The sequence below is a fragment of the Capsicum annuum genome, chromosome 11 (genome assembly GCF_002878395.1).
Source record: "Capsicum annuum cultivar UCD-10X-F1 chromosome 11, UCD10Xv1.1, whole genome shotgun sequence".
Taxonomy (NCBI): domain Eukaryota; kingdom Viridiplantae; phylum Streptophyta; class Magnoliopsida; order Solanales; family Solanaceae; genus Capsicum; species Capsicum annuum.
The window spans coordinates 101322329-101342237 of record NC_061121.1 but is presented as its reverse complement, the minus strand read 5'-3'; positions in this window follow the sequence as shown (position 1 = coordinate 101342237).

Genomic DNA, 19909 nt, shown 5'->3' with positions numbered 1-19909 from the left:
AGTCGTGCTATGTTATTCATCTCGGTTCAACAAAGTTGTATCAGGATCTCAAGGAGATCTATTGGTGGAATAGCATAAAGAAAGATGTGGCAGATTTTGTGGCCAAGTTCATAGTGTGTCAACAGGTTAAGGTTGAGCACATGAGGCTTGGTGGATTGCATTAAGAAATTTAGTTGCTTGAATAGAAGTGGGAAGTAATTATTATAGATTTCGTTACCAGTCTTCCTCGATCTCGGAACTAATTTTTTTTCAATTTGGGTTATCGTGGATAGGATGACAATGTCTGCTCACTTTTTACTGATAAGGACTACTTTTTTGGTGGAGGATTATGCAAAGCTGTACCTTTGGGAGATTGTGAAGCTTCATGGAGTACCTATCTTGATTATTTCTGATTGTGGTACACAGTTTATATCTCACTTCTGGCGGTCTATCTAGAAAGGGTTGGAGATAAGGTTAGTCTGAGTACAACTTTTCATCCACAATCGGATGGGCTAGCAGAGAGAATAATTCAAACATTGGAAGATATGCTTCGGGCTTATGTGATTAACTATGGTTGCAATTGGGCTGAGCATTTGCCTTTGGTAGAGTTTTCTTACACAACTAGTTATCAGTCTATTATCGGTATAGCTCCTTTAGAGGCGTTGTATGGTAAGAGGAGGATATGTTTGGTCCTAATTTGGTCTATCAAGCTATGGAGAAGGTGAAGGTGATTCGAGATAGGGTTAAAGCTGCCCAGAGTTACCAAAAGTCTTATGCAGATGTTAGGCGTAGAGACTTAGAGTTTGAGGTTGGTGACAGGGTATTACTAAAGGTGTCTCTAATGAAGGGAGTGGTGCAGTTTGGCAAGAAAGAGAAGCTCAGTCCTTGGTTTATTGGTCCTTACGTGGTTTTGCGGAGAGTTAGTAATATTGCTTAGAAGTCGGAGTTTTCATCTAGCTTGAGTTTGGTTTATCCAGTCTTTTATGTTTCCATGTTGAGGAAGTGCATTGGTGGTCCTTCTTTGATTATTCCTTTGGAAGGGTTGGATATCTCGAATTCTCTGTCTTATGAAGAAGTCCCTATTGAGATATTGGATAGGCAAGTTCGTAGGTTGCAGACCAAGGTATGGCTTTGGTTAAGGTTCTATGGTAGAACCATAAAGTGGAAGAAGCTACATGGGAAGAGGAAGAGGACATAAAGTCTGAGTATCCGTATTTGTTTTATTCTTCTAGGATTCGTGTAGAAGGTATGTGTTCTTGAACACATCTTTATTTTCTGAGTTTGTTAAAGGAAAGATTAATATCTTTACCTCTATGTTTTTGAACTTTAATGAAGATTGGGAATATATTTGATAATTCAAATGACTTTGTGTGTGGTTACCCCTACCTTTTCCGTCATTCAGGGATGAATGTTCCTATTGGGGGAAAATGTTACATCCTTGGTTTTGGCCTTAGAAAATTTCCTAGAATTCCCATTCTCAAGACGTAATATGGCTTAAGGGTACGAGCTGTATGCTGGGGTACAAATGGTATGGTCCTATTGTATGCTGACCAGTGTTAGTTGGTGGGATAGTTTTGGTTACTTAAAGGATTACAACTTAGGGGTACAAGTCATAGGGCTTGGTACGAGTCGTATTGGGGACTCATATGGTGGATAATGTTTGATCCTCCTGGTATTTTATTCTGCCAGGGATACAAATAATGGGTACGGATCGTATTCTATTGTTACGACTTAGTTGGATGAGTCGTACACTGGATAATGTTTGATCCAACGGTTGAGGCTTGGATATGAGTGGTGGAAAACCAACCGTATAGAAGGATATGACTCGTAAGGGTCATTCATGTCCTTGGGATGGGATTTTGTGCAACTTAAGTGGGGGTATTTTGGAAATTTTCCTACTTACCCTAATTAGAACCCACGACTTATAATACACTTAGGAGCTTATTTACCTTATTGTTCTATTCATTAACACTTAAAAACTATTCCTAAACATCTAATAATTCTCTCAAGAGATTTTGGGGCAAAAAAGCTAGAGTTTCAACTAAGGGCTTGCTTTGGTGATTTTGTTCCGTCATCTTTCTTGGTTTAAGGCATGATTCTCTTCCCTCATTGTAATTTCAACTAAAGCCATGGTTAGTATGACTGATTTCATGGTTTTACTATCTCATGATTATGGTTTTCAACTATTATTTAGGGGTTTTAATATTAAATGGTTGGATATAGTTTCCCATAGTTTTAATATGCTTTTATATGTATTAATGGTGGTTTTGAACAATTGGATTGCATGGTAATGGTTTAATGGTCTTTGGAATTAGTTTTGGTTATATTATGCTCCAAGGTGTTTGTTAAAACACTTATATAGGTATGTTAATTGTATTGGCTTTTTTTTGATGAACTATTGCTTTTTTAGCTTATATAATATAGCTTTAAATGATTTAAATGGTTTTCAAAACGCTAAAGGCTAAATGGTTATGCTTGAGTGGAGCATGGAAGTCTCCCAAGTGGATTAATATGTTACATGGAAGGGCACTTGATGGTCTCCTTATCCTTAATGGTTTGGCTATGGATATTGTTTGCAAGTAATGGGGTGGTATAATGATACCACTGATATTAGCGTTGATTAATAAAATTATTAATGTATTGGTTTGATTACTTGGAAATGGTTTTAATTGGGCATTAATGGCGGGTGTGTGGCAAGGTCATGGAAGGTGTTGGTCCCTGGGGACCAAAAATGGAAACTCATATTTGCCAATATGAGGGGTCTTGATGACCATGTGCGTGTGTCACATTTTATATTGGGGGATGTACTATTCATCCCATGAGATATTGCCTAGTCATGCGGCTACACACTGGGACCCTTTCAGCAAGGGGAGCTGAACCCATATCACCCGTGGGTGGTTAGGATGACAAAGCTATACAACTTAGTTAAAGGTTTTAAAGGCATGCTTAACCCGGTTCCCTTTCCTCGCACTTACATAAATATATGTATGGTTGCATGCATTATGGATGGTCTTACTTGGTCTTATAACTGGCATTATTTTATCCTTACCCTGAGTTTCATGCTAGCGATCATTCACTAACTCATCTACTGGTAGCTGTATAACCATGCTATGCAGGAACCGGTCGTTTGACTCCTTCTACATAGTGATTGACTCGGGGACAACAGTTGTACTGAAGTGGTGAGCTTTCATCCTTTTGTAAGGCATCATTTCATTTTATGGATATTGTTAGACATTTTAACGTTATTTTGGATACTGGTTTTGGCCATGGTTGGGAGCATATCCCAACCGGATATTCTTACTCTTTTGGTTAGATGTTGTATGGTACTTCTAGGGGGTTGGTATGAGCGGGATCGGTATTGGTGTCGGCTTTGGCATTAGAATAAGTTGGGAGGTTGGCATTATCAAACATAATTTCTTACTGTTCCAGCATTTTACATTTTGGGATTGATTACCATATTATGTTTTTTTATCCTCTTTGGTTTGGTTTGGAATGGTAGGATGGTTGGTTTGGTGCTGGTGGAATTGGTTGGGTTGGTCACGATCATGGCCCTATCCGGAGTTTTCATGAGAGAATTTACTCAATCCTATTGTATGCTCAAACTTTACCTCATCCAAGGCTGCATGAGGTGGTTGAGTTGGGTAAAGAAGGCGGTCCCCGGTCCTAGTTGGACCTAGGATGCCTATTATGTCTAGGCCCTGGTTCGGGTTGTGACATAGAATGTTATCAAAACCACATAAAAATTATCCAAAAATATCAAAACAACAGAAACCCAGGGGCACCCCCAACTGAAAGGATAGCAATGTCCTCACTACATATTCAATTAAGCAATGGCAATAGGTAAGTGTCCTCCTGGATCTGCATCTGGAGTGGCTCTCTCCCGCTGCCTCTACACTATCACCATAAGCATCATTAGCCGACCAATCAGCTGGGGCCTCATCATCACTGTCCAATCTTAGTGAAGATAGTCACTCCTTGGGTTTGAGCACCTTGAAGATGCATTTTACCCCCTTCCACATCTTAGCAAAGAATTTATCTCTCTTCACTATCTTATCATTTGACTCCTTAAGGTCCCTGTGTGATGAAGCCAAGGCTGAATATCTTTCTCCAAGCTAGCAACTATGGTTCCTATCTTCTTCTGCTCCTCTCGGTATATCTCATAATCTGATTGAGCTACATATGAATGGATAAAAGTGAAGGACTCTCTCGGTCCCTGAGGGAATCTGGATAATAGCTCCCTAACCACCTATATCTGACTTGAGATCTCATCAAAGGGGTTGGATGAAGAAGGTCTACAAGAGTCTGTGTCCTCTTGGGTTGATTTTCCTGACTCCACCTTTCTTTTCTTGCTTTGACCTGGTGCACCCTCACCCCGAAATTATAGTATAGTGGTAAGTATCCCACCCATCACGTGGGTGACCCAGGTTTGATCCCCATCAATGGCGCCCGTTTTGATAATGCTCAACTTACGCATCAATTTAAGTGCAAGGCGATCGTCGTCAATATATTTACCCAACTTTAGAGTCAGGGTTGAATCCATGAGGAATAGTGTGAGTGGCGATCAAATTAGCTCAAAACAATGGATACTTGATAAATTCAAAACTAGAATACAAAGGGATAAAAGTGGGGGATTTGTGAAATGTCACCGCTAATGTTTCTCTTTGGGATTTTCTAGTATTAATTTAGGGCTACAAATAATTAGAGTCTAATAAATTAGGCATAGATCTTGGGATTATGATTTCTTAGGGGCGATATATGCATGAGTGTATGATGACTTGATGTAAATTGTAAATGTTGGTGATGTGATAGGTTAGGTTAGAAATCCTTGAGGCTAGTTTGTTAACAAAACCTCAAGGGTGTCACTAATTGACCCTTTCAAGTACCTAATGAGTGCTTCAATCAAAACCCACCTAATACCTCAATTAGACACCCCTATTTCTAGGATGGTGCCCTATGTATAGTCAACTTCAAAATTATCCTTATGTCTAAGATAGTGAAAACTAGTTAACTATGCTCAGAAATTATCTATTATTGCCTTGGTTCCCACATCCCTCTTTCAAGGATTATATGTGTTCCTAAAGTTTACCTAAACCCCCTTTTCAAGGATGGTTTAGGCTTTCTAGAGCTTGGGATTTTCACCCACAAATCCTATTTGGGTATTTGAGGCTTTCACAAACAAATCCCAACAAATTTAGTAAAGTAATAATAAAACCTAACATCACAAGCTAGTAAATACACAAGTAAACCACATCTCACGCATATTTGCACCCTACTCTAGCATAACCCCAAGAGGAAAAACTAGCTACTCATAGAAATAGTAAACAAGATATACCCAATAACCTCCATTGATTAGATCTATGGAATATTAAGTGAATGTTATCAAACTTTGAATATCCACAAATCTCTAATTGGAGTTAGCTAATCCTCTACTTGGAAACCACTTCAACGTATTCTTCACCCAAAATTAATACAATATTTTCTACTACAAGTATGGAGGCTAAAAGCTAGAACAATAATCAATAATTGGGAATTGTAGAGATGAATGATGATTAGGGTTAGAGTCTTTTTTTTGGTCAAATTTATGATCAGCTATGTGCATTTATATTTCTACCCTTGGGATGCATTTTTTTGCTAAGTTGCAATAGCAGAGACTTCACTGTTACCGCGGTTAGAGCCATACGTTCATGGTTGGTTGACCTTCTTGGCTGAGCTTGATTGCATTCCTCAGACCGCAATTGCGGTAACTAAGGTCTTATCTGCTCTTGGTCTTTAGCTGCATTTCTTTGCTTCCTTTTGATCTTTTTTAGCTCCAATCCGCATCTTTCCATCTCATCTATAATATGCCTACAAAATGTAGATATTAGTGCATTTAATCAAAATAATGTCTCATTTATTCCTTCATAACATGGTAATGTGCATGAGTATCGAGTGCGAATGAGTGGTAAAATCACCACTCATCAATGCCTCATGGGTATGTTATGGTTTATGGATTTAATTTTGGAGATGAGTTTCAGATATTTATGTGGGCCTAAGGCCGTGATTGTGATGTTGTAATTATTATGAACACATTATTGGGCCTAAGGCCGTGTTATGATAACAATTGGATTTTGGAAAGTGTTTATCCTTGTGAACAATGTGGCCATAGTTTATATAGATGTTGATGTGTATGATTTTATTATGTTAATACAAGTGATGGCATACATAGATTTGTTACATTCATGATTTTCAAATAAAAAATGGTACGATTATAACTAAATTATAATTTTACTACTATTTGTCCTAAAAAGGGATTAAATCTCACTTTTTCCATTTTTAAATGGATTTATTCATAATGAGAATTGTACCACTTTAATGGTGATTTATGTGCATTGAGATTGAAAATGGTGTTTCAAAGATTTGGCCGAGATGGATTTTGGTCTATGATTTTGATATTACTGATTACTCTAATTGTGAGAGATTTTATCCCTTACTCTACTTTTAAATTGATTTAGTCCTAAAATTTATCCCGAGAGATGGTTTCTTGATCAGTTTTATTATATAGGATGTGCGATGGCATTGGGTTGTGCGATGACCTTATTTATCAGATCATTATTATATAGGCTATGATATCAATGAGGTTGTGTGACTATATCGTGTGACATATCATTACTATATTGGATGTGCGATGACCTAGAGGTGAAGACCTCAAGTATCAACTCATCATATTAGCTATGCAATGGCCTGGAGGTTATGCGACGACCTCGTCTATCACATTATCATTATAGAGGTTGTGCGACAACTTGTGTTACTTATGGTTTTTAAAGATTGTATTTCAAACACTCATTCTTTATGTGCAATGTCTATCACCAGTATGCACCTATACCTATCAACCTTAGGGGGGTTGCATAGGTATGGGTGATGAGTATGACTATGGTGTATAGTATCTTGATAGGACCTTCTGAGCCTGTGTATTGACCCTTCAGATACTTTTCCATAGTTATGCTTATGTTTACCTTTTTAGCTTCTTCATAGTTCTCCCAAGTTATTTATGACTTACTAGAATCGACGGTTCGGTTACTGGGCAGTTCATTTGGTTTTTAGAATCAATTTTTTATTTAAAAGTATTCATTGGTTCCAATTGGCCACGGGAAAAAACTTTCTGAAACAATCTCAGATGTAAATTTTGATTGCTCCAAAAGATTTGAAATATCGATTTTAGACTAGGTAGACCTTTGGTTCGAGTTCTAATGCACCCGAGCTCATTTCGACCTATTTGTTGGAAAGTTAAAAAATAAGAAAGAATGGGTGTGGGACCCACATTTGATTGAAACAACCTTAAATTAAAAATTTGACTTTGCCATCATATCCATAACGTCGATTTTAGGCTAGCAGGACCCTTGGTTAAGGTCTTAAGGCTCCTGAACTTATTTTGGGCTATTGAGCAAATTTTATGAAAAATGATGAAACTATAGGTAAGAACACTACTTTTTTCCTAAATGATATTGGATGTAAGTTATGGATTCCAATGGATTTGGAATGTGGTTTACACTCTAAATTCACTATTGGATCATGTTATTTGGATTCTGGATGAGTTTCAATGGTCAAAAATATTTTTTTGATTTTGTTGTCATCTGGTGCAACCGTGATCGTGGAAAATAGTGAAGCAATCATGGTAGCATGATCGTGGCCCATTAGACCATGATAACAAAATCTCCTTACCTCTAGGAGCTATATAAGAACCCCAAGATGCGTTTGGGGCATTTCCCCTTCATTATTTATACCTTGAAACCCCAAAATGAGTATAGCCACTCAAAATTGATCATGGTGGGTGACTTGCGAGATTGACTATCATCTTTTATCACGATTATCTTCAAATTTAAGGTAAGAATCCTTTGAATTCATGCGTGAATTTCCTAGTTTGGACCCAAAACCCCAATTTATCTTAGTGCATGATTTTAGCCCAAAGTATGCCTAATTTTCACCCATTTTATGAGTGTTATGATTCCTTGCTCATGTGTGAACATTGGGTTGGCCTCAAAAACTCATTTTTTGTATGTGGGACCTACTTAGGGTTTTGTTGTTATTTTTGGACCTGAGGCACAATAGTGCAATATAGGTGTCATTAGACTCGTATTGATGAGTAGAGTATTGTTTTAATAGTGTGATGGCATTTTAAGGATTGTAAAGTGAAGACGAGCATGTGGTAAGGTTTTGCAGTTTGGCCTTAAGGTAGGCTTCTATCTACTTTTCTCCATAAATGATGTGTGATATATGTTTTGTGTGGATATGGATGTTAGGCTTGATTATGAATATGATGACTTGGCCACGATTGTTGATGTTTGGAGTTTAGATGAGGGCTTGGGACCTGTAAAATGGAATATTTATACCTCTTTTGAATCCTATTTCTTTCCCTCTCAAGTATAGATTAGTCTTAGCATGCTTATGATGTAACCTTACATTTGGGATGTGGTTTTAGCATTTAAAGGATGATTTGTATATTTGACCTTATTGGGCTAGTGTGGTAGTCTTGAAACCATCAATTGGTTAGAGTAGACTTGAGTACCGTTGATTCTAGTTGAAGTTGCTATCTTAGGATTAAATATGGCTTATTTGAAATCTAGAAGTTGGACTAGCTAACTTAGCCTAGTTTGGGTCATGGTGTGCCTAATTATGAAAATTGAGGATTAGGAGTTGGATCGTCCAGCCCACTTAGTCCTAAACTTGTGTTAAGCCTTATGGAATTAGTGGCGGATGTTAGGCATAGATGAGGCTAGTAAACGTTAGAATAAGATTACTTCGTGACTTGGTAACTTGTATTGATATTCTCGGATTATGGATTTTGTGTTATAGTTTTGATACTTTTTGTCGAAGTGATATTGGACATTTAGAGATGATATTTCTCTTAGATACGTTATGTGGCCTTATAGAGATGCTGTTTGCTCTTAGACATGATGATTAGCCTATAGAGATGCTATTTCTTCTTAGACTTGATGATTGACCTATAGAGATGCTATTTCCTCTTAGACTTGATGATTGACCTATAAAGAGCTATTTAATCTTAGACTTGATGATTGGCCAACGGAGTTGCTATTTTCTGTAGTCATGATTATTGGGCCTACAAAGATGAGGTTCCTTTCAGATAAGGTAATTGGCCTAGAAAGGTGATATTCCTCATAGTCATGATGTTTGACCTATTGATATAAGATATCCTTTAGATGATTACAAGTCTATCTATATTATGCTTTTTAGATATGAGATGCCTCTTGTGTGAGAGAATGATAACGTGCTTATTGATATTATGCCTCTTATATGTGAGATGCCTTCTATGTGTGAGATGGTTAGATATATGCTATATCATACAAATATGATTATTGATATGAGTTCCAGATATGTATATGGGCCTAAGGCTATGATTATGATGTTTTGATTATTTCAGATATGTCACTAGGCCAAGGGCTTTGTCATGGTAATGCTTGGATATACGTGAAGAGCTTGTCAATATAAAACATATGATTATAGTTTATGGATTCATATATATGTTTGTAAAAATATCTATCTGGTATGGGACAGAGGAAGATGCGGTATGTTGCTTATGACTTTATTAATTGGATACTGGTGATGGCATGCATAGATTTGGTACATCCATGATAATTATATCGGTAACTTATGTGATTGTAGATTAATTATGATGTTATGATTGTTATACGTAATTAACGATTATGCTATGAGGGAGCTAGTTGGGCCATTAACTGACTATAGAACTTGGTCACTGGTTAATCTAAGTATTAGTTAATGAATCTCGCTTAGTATAAATATGTTGTAGCTAGAAATAGTTAATGCTTGACTTATGGTGAGGTTGGGTCTAGCATAGGTAAAGATTAGTTGATATTGATCACTAAGTTCGTGATGTCGATTAGTCGATAACCAAGGAGTTATGTATTAATGAGGCTTGATAATAAGAGATGTTGGTAATAAGAGGTGACTAGTAAATAACAATGAATAGCTGCTAAATGGTTAATAAATGAATAGTTAATCATGGAATAGTGGTACACGATGGTTAGTTAATTAATGGCGTAAGTTAATAAAAGATAGTTAGGTAACAAGTAGTAATGTATTGTCTAATATGATTAACGAGTATAGGATGATTAGTTGATAATAATGAATATTGGATAAATGGCGATTTGGTCTAGTGATGAACCTTGACTAGATTTTAGATGTTGACTATTTAGTAAATAGTGGTTAGTTTCTATCCCATGAATATGGATAATGTTTAGGCTAATAACTAAAAGTCGTGTGATGTTGAGTGAACTATTGGTTTCTTTATAATAAATGTTGGTGAACTAATAATGAGTAGTTGGGAAATATTGGTTAGATAGATATTCTATAGTCATATGACTATGTTTATGAGTATTTTTAGTGTATGTTATTCGGTAATGATTGTTGTGATGATATTGATACCCGGCATGACCGGCGGATACTATTTTGATAATATTGATACCCAAAAAGTCCAAAAAATACTATTGTGAGGATGTTAATACCTGAAAAGGTAAGAGGATACTATTGTGATGATGCTGATTCCTGGCATGGTCGGAGGATATATTGATGATATGTTGATGCTCGGCAAGGCCGGAGGTTGTTGTTGATGATGATGGCCTGATAAGGATTGTTACGATGAGTTGTAATAGTAATTGTATACTTTTTAATAATTCCTGCACGCGCATCACCTATCACCAGTATGCACCTATATTTATCAATCGGTATGGAACTATTGCATAGATATGGGTGAAGAATATGCCTTATGTTGTTGTTTGTTGATTGATCATATTATGGCTAGCCTATGAAAGATTGGTCAGTGATCCGGTATCAGGATTGAGGCATTTCTTTGGCCTTTTCTATTTGGCGACAACATTACCATGCACGATTAATCATGTCTAGACATGCGGATTAGAAACCCTGAGTATGATAGTATTTAATCTTAATAGTAATATAATGAGGTCTTAGAATGAAGATATTATGATATAGGTTATTCTTTGATATGATCTTATGTTTATATTTATATACATATCTATATCTATATATATATCTAGCTATATGAAGCGATGGTACTATCGTATATTCCACTCTTTGTTATTCATATTGTATAGTCATTTTTTCACCTTGTATATCACTATATATCTTTCTTTCTCCCTTTATTCGTATATTATCTTGTGATATACAATATAGTATTGTCGTTGATTGAAATGCAGCTAGAATATGATAGTTCACCTTGATACTTCCTTAGTCTTATTATTTTAGGCTTTTGTACATGCATAGGATAGTTGTCCCTTATTATTCTCATTAACTTGATATATGATTTTTGGACTCTTGGGTGTAGATTTTATCCTGTTTATATGTTGCGTATATCTACTTTATCTTTGGAGCTCAGTTGGCAAGTGTCTACTGAGTACCATTCATTTAATACTCATACTACACTTCTGCAGCCTGCAGATCATAGTATGGGTTATCACTATTAATGTGTGCATCGTACGGTGCAGCCCTAGTTTGGAGACTTAGAGTGAGCTCTTGACATTTGGAGTATTACTTATCTCTCTCCTATATAATAGACTACTCTCTAAGTTGTATTTGGAGATAAGCTGTTCAGTGTATTTCTCCTTGATATATCATTTTTGTACTCTTATTATGTTTAGAAACACTTGTAGTAATACCACTAGGTTTTGGGATTCTTCTATGTATTGATCTTTATTTCATATATTTTGCATTCTTTTTCTTATATCATTAAGTAGTCCATTACTAGCCATTTTGTACTATGGGTTGGCTTACCTACTGGTGGTTATGGTAGGTGCCATCATGACCTGAAAAGTTGGACCTGATAAATTGGTATCAAACCCTAGGTTTCATTGGTGTACTTGTACAAGAGCTAAGTGTTATTAGAGTCCCGCGGATCGGTCCGGAGACATCTATAACCTATCTTTGGGAGGCTATAGTGACATTTTAGGAAATTCACTTCTTGACTCTTTAGCGTGTGTCCATATTGTTATGAACCTCAAACACATTCTTTGACTCCATTCTATCCATGATGGATGATGGGACATTATCTAGTGTGGATGAGACTTCAACACACATTTCTAGTATTTCAACATAGCATCAGACTAGAGAGTCAGAGATGGACATCGAAGATCTTCAACAACAACAAGAAAGAATTTGGTTCTATTGGTATTCATTAGGGTTCTTACCAGTTTTGAGTAAGAGATTGGATTTCCCATATGGTCTATGCATTTTCCTATGTGACATTCTTTTGAGCCGGACATTGGTGCATGGATGCGTTAGAAGGCTAGTATTTCTACTCTATTTAGGTCGAAGCACTAGATAGCAGCTGAATGTTCCTTCCATCAGGATGTTGATAATGAGAGAACCAAAGAGAGCAAAAGTATTGAGACTTATGGAAATGGCGTCAAGAGGCATACCATCAGTATAGTGCTACTGGTATTTTATCTAAGAGTAAGGATTCTTCCGATAAAGTTCATCTTAACCTGCATCCCATCAGCTCTTCGCAGACATGATTCCATATTATGAGTAGTTCTCATACTTGTCGTGATGATCATAGTGGATAGAGTTTCCGTTAGACTTATGAAGTATGGTATGGTTCTTCGGGCCATGACGGCCATTCTAGCTATTGAGGGGCAGAATCTCAAAGTAATCTAGGATCTTGGTTTGGTTATGTCATGATGAGACACTTGTACAGAGAATGCCCCAAGTTTGAGATAGATGATCAACTAGAGTTAATATGTATTTTCCTTGCCAGATTAGGGTTCTTGAGACAGGATGTGATTTTGAAAGTATGGATATTATTTTGCGGATTTCACTTAGCATCAGTTGGCCAGCCATTTGGGCTTAGTTTGTGTCTCGCCATATTGGTGCTTCAGAAGTATGTTTTGACTGCAGGAAGACCAACTACTAGTCTACGGAGTGTCTTTGATATGAAATTTTTGGTCCTTCAGCTTATTTAGATCAGCTCGTGATGTTGTGACATCTTCAGTTAGAGATGGTGTTCTTAGAACCTTAGTTGATAATTCAATAGGTCCATCCGAATTGGACCCATTCAGATATATTTTCCCTATGCCCATCAGGCATGTGATTGCGGATGTCTCCACAATTGACGTGCTTTTATTTTTTACCTTTAACTCTTATTTTGTGTATTGGGGTTTTCATACCCATTAAAGATTGTATGCCTTGTTGAATTTATATTGATCATTATGTGCCTTATTATTGGATTCATGATTTGTGTTACTACTCCATGGTTTATTATTTTAGTAGTGGATGGAGTAGATCTATGTTGATGTTTCCCCTATAGTTGTGGTTTTTAGTTTTGAGTCCCATTTATCTTGAACATTAGCCCTATTATTTCCCCTGAGTAATACATGATATGGATGTTTATTTTGGTACCATTTGTTCAGTATGTTGATATTGATATTTCTATTGCTATTGCTACCACTACATGAGGTTATTGATATTACTTTATATTATTACTTGATGTTGCTACAAGATGAATTTGATCCTCACTGGGTAGGTGTTAGACTACTGTTATCTAGTTAGACTTTTATTTTCTTGTGATATTATTTGGTGACTTGAGTAGATATAGCCTGATTTGATGATTTTTTCGCCTAACACAGCGAGGTTAATTATGTTCCCTTTTGATTAGCTGTATTAGATAGATTCGGGCATGTGTTATGGTATCAAAGGTAAGTTGACCTTCCAATTTTGTGGTTTTTAAGTCAACATTTTAGTTATGTCGCCTTCTTTTGAGTTTGAGATCCTTAGACTTGCCTCCTTAGTTGCAAATGATTTTGTTTTGTCTATCGCTTCTGGTATAGCCCATTTTTTAGATTTAGCAGTCTGAGGTCCGTTATTTATTTGTGCCTATTTCTTTCTCCGATAGCAATTTTGATGTTGATATTGAGACATCATGGATTCATCTCATAGGTATGTTGGTTTTGTTTTCTTAGGATCATTTGCCCTATTGTTAGTGTGAAGAGTAGATACTCCTTTATTATTAAGATATGGTTTTGTTTAGTGGAGTTTCAAAGTTAGAGGCAGGTTTCCTTTCTTGTGATCACTTCTTAAGTTAGAAAATTAGAAATTCTTTATCTCAAATTATTGACTTTCTGGTTGTTGTTGTGACTTTGACCTTAGTTATGAGAATTGGTGTATTTCTTCTTTGGTAATGTGGTTCTTGGGTGGATTTAGAAAATCCCCATTTCAGATTATGTCTGGCCTAGTGAGGCTTAATGAAGTGTTTCTCCTTGGTGATATGTACCTGTGGCTATTTCTTCGCCTAGATGGATTATTAGATTGGTTAGTTCCTGGATTAAGTTGCAAATTTTTTGAGTTTCTAGAGCTTTTGCCATTTCTAGTGTGGTTTTCAGCCTTGGGAAGTTTTTGAGTATGTTTGGGTAGTTCATGCGCTTCAACGGATATGGAGTGGATTATATATATTTTCAGCCAATGGTTTATCCTTTTGTATGATTTCTATTTTATGACTATATTTCATTCCCTCCAGCCGATATAGAATTAGTTGCTTATGTTATCAGTCAGTGGTTATCCCTGTGGTGATTCTTCTCTCTGGATATGTCTTGATTATGGCATGGTATGATTTATCTTAGATTTGTCAGATTTGGATACTAGAGTTAATTTGAGATAGTTGACATTGATATAACCATATTGGCTCATTTTTGGATGACTCCTTGGAAGTATGATAGATATAAAACATTAATGCCTACCCATTTATAGTTTTGGTTTGGATATTTGAGATCGAGCGATTCAGGGTTGGTATTGAGATTTCAGCATAGTGTTGTAGAGCTTATATGCAGCTTTTGTTTTAGACTTGTCCTTGTTTTGATTTTATTTATAGGCTGGTTGAGCCTACTCTGTGGTTTCCTATTCGTTCTTATAGACTTCGGTTAGACCATAGTTAATGAGTGATTAGATGATAGCCTATGAGCCCCGTATTGGTTATTTTAGTTTTGACCTCGACTTTTAGTTTTCTTTATGAATTTTGGATGATTTACTCAGTGAAATTAATATTCTCGAGTTGAATTTAGTATGGCTTCATTATTGGTGGATGATACATCCTGGAGTGGACTATTCAGCGATGGGTAGTTATATCTATGACTTCAAGATTTTAGTTTGATTTTTATCCAAACTTGTTGCAGTATTGACATGGATTGTATTCCTAGATTATCTCCATTTGTATGCCCAGATAGTGCCTTATGAGATTATTCTCATGTTTTAATTTTAGTCATTCATTGGGTTAATTTCAGTTCTTTTAATTCTCTGTGATGGGACTACGTGGACGAAACTCAAGTGATTTTTTTCTTGGCTTGAAGTAGATAACAAGTGCAAAATGGTAAAAAAAGGTTAATTTTTTATTTGTAGTCGGTTTTATGACTCATGTCTTGGTTTATTTTTGGCTTGGATAAGCCATCATTGATTATTTGGATATAGAGATGATTTCAGCATATTGTGATTCAGATGTGCATACATCAACCTTCTTGGTTAAGTTTGAGGCCAGTTATCGCTTAAGTAGAGTTTTGGCTATTTTGGAAGTAGAATGAGAGCGCTAGTTAAAAAAGGGATATATGTGGATAACTCCTTTAGAAGTGTTTTCTCTCCATAGAGGTTACCTTTGAAGTCATGCTTGGAGCATGAGGGCCCAATACCTCTTTCTTTCGACCTTTTGGGATTCTTTGTATCCGTTGACTTTCAAGGATGAAAGTCCTTTTAGTAGTCGATATCGTAATGACCCTTCAAGTCATTTTGCATATTTATGCATATTTTCACAGTTTGAGCTTCACCATAGCTTCCCTAAGTTATTTATGAATTATTGGGACTAATGGTTCTACTACCGAGCAGTTTATTTAGTTTTTAGATCCAATTCCTTATTTAAAAGTCTTCGCTGGTTCCAATTGACCACCAGGCAAAAACTTCAGTGAAACAATCTCAGATGTAAATTTTGACTACGCCAACAGAACCAGATTATCGATTTTAGTCTGGGTAGACCTTTGGTTCAGGTCCCAATGCACCTGACCTCTTTTCGACCTATTAGTCAAAAAGTTAAAAATAAAAAAGAATGGATGTGGAACCCAAATTTGGTCGAAAGGACCTTGGATTGAAAATACGACTTCGCCATCACGTCCGAAACATCAATTTTATGCTAGGAGAACCCTTGGTTTAGCTCCTAGGGCTCCCCATACTTATTTTAGGTTATTGAGCAGATTTCACGAAAAATAATGAAACTATAGGTGTGGTCCCCACTTTTTCTGTAAACAATTTTGGATGAAAAATTTGATGATTCCAATGGATTCAGAATTTAGCTTACAATAAAAATTCACTATTGGATCATGTTCCTTGGATTCCGAATGAGTTTCGAGGGTCAAAAACTTTTTTTTTATTTTGCTATTATCCGGTGCAACCGCAATTGCAGCCCATAGGACCGCGATAACGGTATCTCCTTACCTGTAGGGTCTATATAAAGACCCCAAGATGCGTTTGGCGCATTTCTCCTTCATCATTTAGACCTAGAAATAAAAAATGAGTGTAAAAATTCAAAATTTATCATGGTGGTTAACTTGGGAGCTTGACTGTCATCTTTTATCTCGATTATCTTCAAATTTAAGGTAAGAATCCTTTGAATTCATGCTTGAATTTCCTAGTTTGGACCCATAACTCCAATTTAGCTTAGGACTTGCTTTTATTCCAAAGTATGCTTAATTTTTACCTATTTCTTGAGTGTTATGATTCCTTGTTCACTTGTGAACATTGGGTTGGCCTTAGAAACTTATTTTCCGTATATGGGACTCACTTGGGATTTTGGTGTCATTTTGGGACCCGAGGTATAATAGTGCAATTTGGGTGTCATTAGACTCGTATTGATGAGTAGATTATGGTTTTGATAGTGTGATGTCATTTTGAGGATTGTAAAGTGAAGACGAGCATGTGCTACATGAAGTAAGGTTTTGTGGTGTGTCCTTGAGGTAGGTTTCTACCTACTTTTCCCCATAGATGATGTGTGATATATGTTGCATATGGATATGGATGTTAGGCTTGATTATTATAAGGATGACTTGGCCACGATTGTTGATATTTGGGTTTAGATGGGGGCTTGGGACCCGTAAAATGGCATATTTATACCCCTTTTGAATCCTATTCCTTTCACTCTCTAGTATAGATTAGTTGTAGCGCGGTTATGATATAAAACTTTGCTTGGGATGTGGTTTTACCATTTGAAGAATGATTTGTATATTTGACCTTATTGGGCTAGTGTAGTAGTTTTGAAACCATAAGTTGGGTAGAATTGACTTGAGTAGCCTTGTTTTGAGCCGAAGTTGCTATCTCAGGCTTGAATGTGGCTTATTTGACATCTAGAATTAGACTAGATATTAGCCAGTGTGGGGTATGGTGTGCCTAATTATGGAAATTGAGGATTGGAAGTGGGATCGTCCGTCATACTTAGGTCTAAACTTGTGTTAAGACTTGTGGACTTAGTTGCGGATGTTAGACATAGATGAGGCTAGTAAACCTTAGAATAAGGTTTATTCATGAATTGATAACTTGTATTGATGTTCCCAAATTATGGCTTTTGATTTATAGTTATGATACTTTTTGTGGAAGTGATATTGGGCATTTAGAGATGATATTGCTCTAAGATACGTTATGTGGCCAATAGAGGTGCTATTTCCTCTTAGATTTAATGATTGGCCTATAGAGATGCTATGTCCTCTTAGACTTGATGATTGGCCTATAGAGATGCTATTTACTCTTGGATTTGATGATTGGCCTAGAGAGTTGCTATTTCCTTTAGTCATGATTGTTGGACCTATAAAGATGAGGTTCCTTTTAGATAAGGTAATTGACCTAGAGAGGTGATATTCCTTATAGTCATTATGTTTGACCTTTTGATATAAGATTCCTATAGATGATTACATGTCTATCTATATTACGCCTCGTAGATGTGAGATTCCTTTTGTGTGTGAGACTGATTACATGCTTATTGATATTATGCCTCCTATATGTGAGATGCCTCTTATGTGTGAGATGGCTGGAGATACGCTACGGCTTATAAATATGATCATCAATATGAATTCCGAATATGTATATGGACCTAAGCCCGTGATTATGATGTTGAATTATTCCAAATATGCAATTGGGCCAAGGGCCGTGTCATGGTAATGATTGGATATTCGAGAACTTCTTTCATTATAAAGGATGCAATTACAGTTTATGGATTCATATATATGTTTGTATACACATCTCTCTGGTATGAGAGGTATGTTGCTTACGAACTTATTGATTGGATACTAGTGATGGCATTCATAAATTTGGTACATCTATGATTATTATATCTGTAACTTATGTGATTCTAGATAAAGTATGATCTTATGATTGTTCTACCTAATTAACAATTAATCCATGAGGTAGCTAGTTGTCCATTAGCTGACTATGGCACTTGGTGGCTAGTTAATCAAAGTATTAGTTAATAAATCTTGCTTAGTATATATATATGGTAGCTAGCGATAGTTAATGCATGACTTATGGTGAGGTCGGGACTAGCATAGGTGAATATTAGTTGATAATAATCACTAAGTTCGCAACGTCGATTTGTCGATAGCCGAGGAGTTCTGTATTAATGAGGCTAGATAATAAGAGATGTTTGTAAAAAGAGGTGACTAGTTAAAAATGATAAATAGATGCAAAATGGTTAATGAATGAATAGTTAATCAAGGATTAGTGGTAAACAATGGTTAGTTAATGAATGGTGTCAGTTAATAAAAGATAGTTAGGTGATAAGTAGTAATGTGTTGCCTAATAGTGATTAATGGGTATAGGATGATTAGTTGATAATGATAAATAGTGGATAAATGGCGATTTGGGCTAGTGATAAACCTTGACTAGATTTTAGATGTTGACTATTTAGTAAATAGTGGTTAGTTGCTATCCCATGAATATTGATAATGTTTAGTTAATAGCTACAAGTCGTGTGACAATGAGTGAACTATAGGTTTTTTTTATAATAACCATTGGTTAACTAAAAATAAGTAGTTGGGAAATAATGGCTAGATAGATAATCTATGGTTATATGACTACGTTTATGAGTATTTTTAGTGTATGTTATTCAGTAATAATTATTGTGATGATATTGGTACCCGACAAGGACGGAGGATACTATTATGATGATGTTGAAACCCGGAAAGGCCGGAGGATACTATTGTGAGGATGTTGATACCCAACAAGGTCACAGAATACTATTGTGATGATACTGATACCTGGCATGGCCGGAGGATATATTGATTATATGTTGATACCGGGCAAGGCCGGAGGTTGATGATGACAATGATGGTCTTGATAAGGACAGTTATAATGAGTTATAATATTGATTGAGTACTTTGTATTCATTCCTACATGGGCATTGACTATCACCAGTATGCACCTATATTTATCAGCCAGTATGGGATGGTTGTATATATATTGGGGAAGAGTATGCCTTGTATTATTGTATGTTGATTGAACCTTCCGAGGCTGGGGCGATGGGGATACACATAGGCTCGGCTAGGTATTTGGTTGTCTAGAGCAGTGATTTGCCCAAATTACAACACTCGTTAGAAAGTGTAAGCGGTCGCTATCAAATATAGAACCCAACTAGGTTGAGGTCGAATCCCATAGGGAATACTATGTAAACTAAATGTTATGGTTATTAATGGACTAGTGATCGAAGATTCCGGAATAGAAGGCGGTTGTTTGTTAGCAGTGAAGTATGCTTGTAGTAAATTGTGTTCCAACTAATGAGTATGCTTGTAAGTTTTAATTTAATGAGAATGAGTAAACTAGGATTATGTTCACCAAGATGTTAAAGCAGTCAAGGTTGTGAGTTATCCCAAATTCCTACTTAACAAATTCC